Below are 3,776 nucleotides of genomic sequence, written 5' to 3'. Positions count from 1 at the left end.
AGCATTGACGAGACTGAATAACAACTTGCATGCATATTCACAAATGCCCTTGCAAGACTAAAGTTTGAGACCCTACAAAAGCTGTTAGGAGTCAACCAAATGAACATTAAGGAGGATTGTTAAAATTATCGTACTTTCTACAAATACGAAGAGTATTCTATAAATAAATATTAAGTAGAAAATTCTAAAGACCTATTTAGAAACTCTCTTGTCATGACTCATTATTAAGATAATTGTGGAAGTTATAAATAAATGCGGTGGCTTCACTTACCAATTATAAATAGAGCAAGATGTACCATTTGCAAGTAAGTGTAAATAGAAGTTGTTATCTCTAAACTATTAATGTGGTGGCTTCACTTATCAATTATAAATAGAGCAACATGTATCATATGCAAGTAAATGTAAATAGAAGTTCCCATATCCAAACTATTAATTTTTTCTCACCACAACCTTTCCTAATATCACCATAGCCTGTGTTTCGTAGTAGTGTTGCGCCGTGTTACATGACCTCCTCTCTAAATGTAACTTTTCCAGTCATAACATAGATATGCATGGTTAAGCTGATGAAAGTGTAGCTTGAAATGTCCAATCAAAGCCTGACAGTTGCATCTCACCCATATGCTCCATCATTTTAAAACACACCGTTTGTGTTACATTATCTTCGGCATATTTGATGTGAAAAGATTTATTAACCATAAAAAAGAATACTAATGCATGTTGTTGGCCATAATCCAAATTGATAAGCAGTGCATCATCACTTTCTTCAAATGTTACTTTACCGTTTCCGACAAACTTGGGCATGGTAAAGACAATGTTTTCATCATCAGTTAATACACAAATGAGAAACAGAGTTTAACAATTAATTTATTCTATAACCAAGTATATAAAAAACACCAGCAACTAGTCAAGATAAAAAAAATATAACCTGGATGTAAGCAGTACACGCAATCAATAGTTGTAACTCCTTTGTCACAAGGACTATTAAAACAAGCATACCTCGTTCGAAACTGTCACCGATAATACACTATTTTTTAGCACTACAACTATTTGCAAGTATACAAGACAAAAATAGTATAGCTAAAGATCAGTACCGGGATATCGAACACAGAGAATATAATTGCAATTATCTACCATGTACTAAGCGTCAAATACTATCTCGAGAAACAAGAGTTTTGGTTTAACTAAGCGAAAACAAATAAAGTAAATAAAATAAAGCAAGTAAATTAGGTAAAATAGTAGAATTCTTAGGATAAAACTTTCACAATTATGGTTATGCAAATTCCAACAATAGCACAGTTCATACATTGATAAAACGAGTCACATAAGTTTTGCTCATACGGCACCAGCGTAGATTACACCACTAGGAGCGTCAATGCTAGATTCGTAACTCCCTAAAGCTCCTAAGACCCTTGAAAAGTCATCACTCTCAATTAACAGTGCCGTTTTAAGGGAAGCTAATTATAGTGTCAACTAAGTCATTCTAACTCGCCAACCTCCTCTCACGATTATGTACCAAGTCAATAGATCATCACCGAATGTGTCACTCAAACGTGAAGCAATTATCCAGAACTTAGAATAGAAACAAAGTATGAACAAAACGAGTATTAAATAAATATGAATTGTATAAACCAATAAAAGTTATTAATACATCCAAAGAATTCTTATAGTTTAGCTAGTCATAGAAAAATAGCAAAAACTACAAATTAAATAACAAAACATAAAGAAAAAGCAAACAAAACTCAAGGATGAATTGTTATACAATCTTTAGTTTCTATTGCCTTGCTCCAATCTCCAAGAATGGTGATGAAATGATGGATGGGGGATTTAGGGTTGGAGAATGGAGGGGGGAGCCATAGAGGCTCCCCTTTTGGGGCCTATGAATGGGGTGAATATTATGAATTAGGTTATGGGGTATATATAGACTTGGAAAATGATTTAAATTTGGTAAAAAGTTTCCTCCTAATAATAGTAAATATGGAATTTTCGTGCCCCATAGGTTAAGGAAAAGATTTGGCTTCATAAGGTAACGTCTTCTTTCCTTATTTGAATTTTCACCTAAATTCAGCACTTTGACAGCTTTGCGCGACTTTCGTAGAATTGCCATAACTTTCTCCAAAGAACTTCGATTGAGATCATCTTGGTACCAACGCAAAGCTCTTTCAAAAGACGAAGAGAATGGTATGTAGCACGCCCTTAGGGACATCAGAATCGCCGGAAAAATGAGTTTGAACACAGGCTGTCGTGCGCGACTGTGCCCAGCTGGCCGCTGGACAGCTCCAGAACAGTCTGGACTTGTTTCAGTGACCGCTGGCATGGGTCAAGCGGGCCGCTGGGTTGCGCTTCAGTTCCAGCTTCCGAATTTTGATCTTTTTATGCTCTTTTTCTGATCTATTTTGCACATTTCTCACAAAATACATCAAAATACCAAAATGGATAAAATATGCAAATAATGGACATGTAATGCAACTTTGACACTCAAAACGGACCAAATAATGGCCTTAAAATAGTGCAAAATCCGAGCGTATCAACCAACCCGAATATGTGCTCAAGGGCCTTCCCCAATTAAAGGACAATGTTTACATTTTTTTCAACTTTGGCTTGAATTGTGTACAGTGTACTCTGCATTTATATGGTTATAAAATTTGTTTTGGAGTAAATTTTTATATTTTTTGCTTTTTAGTTTTGTGAAGTATTGTCAACATTTGTATGTTTGAGATTTGAAATATAGAAGCATACCGTATCCTTCCGCTTTTTGGAGATGGTGAATTCAAAACGTGCGAATAGCACTCCGGACTATAGATTGCATGGTGTGAACGAAGACTACTCAAAGTTCAAAATATTTGGATGTGCTGCATTTGCTCATGTAAGGAAAAACAAGCCTGAGGCTATTGATTGTGGGGTATTGAGCCTGGAAATCAGAAAATCATAATTAGCAAAGATGTAGTGTTTGTTGAAGATCAGATGCCCTATTTAACTCAAGAAAGCAAGAATAAAGGTGATGAGGTGAATATTGATCTGTTTAAGGTGGAGCTTGGGAGTCCGAGTCAAGAACCTGTGGAGATTAGTGACTCATAGGAAGTAGAGCAACACTCATTTCAACGTATCTATTGCACCAATCCATATCCACATCATATTCCACCAAATAATTTCAATAAAATTAATAAATGTATTCATTGCACTAATCATATACTCATATCATATTCCACTATCAACAGGGGCGGACGCAGAAATGAACATTAGTAAGGGCTATATTTACAAAATGTAGTTTAAAAATATTTTTCAAAGTAATTTATATGATTAATAAGGGCTTTAATATAAAAATAAGTATAAAATAGGAAAAATTATAAAATTTATAAAGAAAAATATTAAAAAAATTAATTCATTAAGGGCTAAAGCCCCACCCTTTCTCTATGTGGGTCCGCCCATGACTATCAATAAGAGGATCTGTGACGGTCTTATCATGAATCTGAAATTATAGAGGAACCTTTGGGTCAAATTACAGAGGAACCTTTGGGTCATAGAGGGACATACGAGTTAAATTACAGAAGGACCTTAGGGTCATTGAAGAATCCCGGGTAGATACCAGGCTTGATCCGTCATATAATAATGAAAAGGAATAGAGAGGCATGCACATGTGGATACAAAAATGTTAATGACATTTATTGTTTCTGGATATATGTGTTGGTTAAAGAATATGTTTGATGTGTGAGGTGAAATTAACTATGGAATTTATATACATTGAGTTGTGGCTCATATAAATCTCTAATATTTTTCAG

The sequence above is a fragment of the Salvia splendens genome, chromosome 22 (assembly GCF_004379255.2).
Source record: "Salvia splendens isolate huo1 chromosome 22, SspV2, whole genome shotgun sequence".
NCBI classification, from domain to species: Eukaryota; Viridiplantae; Streptophyta; class Magnoliopsida; order Lamiales; family Lamiaceae; genus Salvia; species Salvia splendens.
This window is presented reverse-complemented; position numbering follows the sequence as displayed.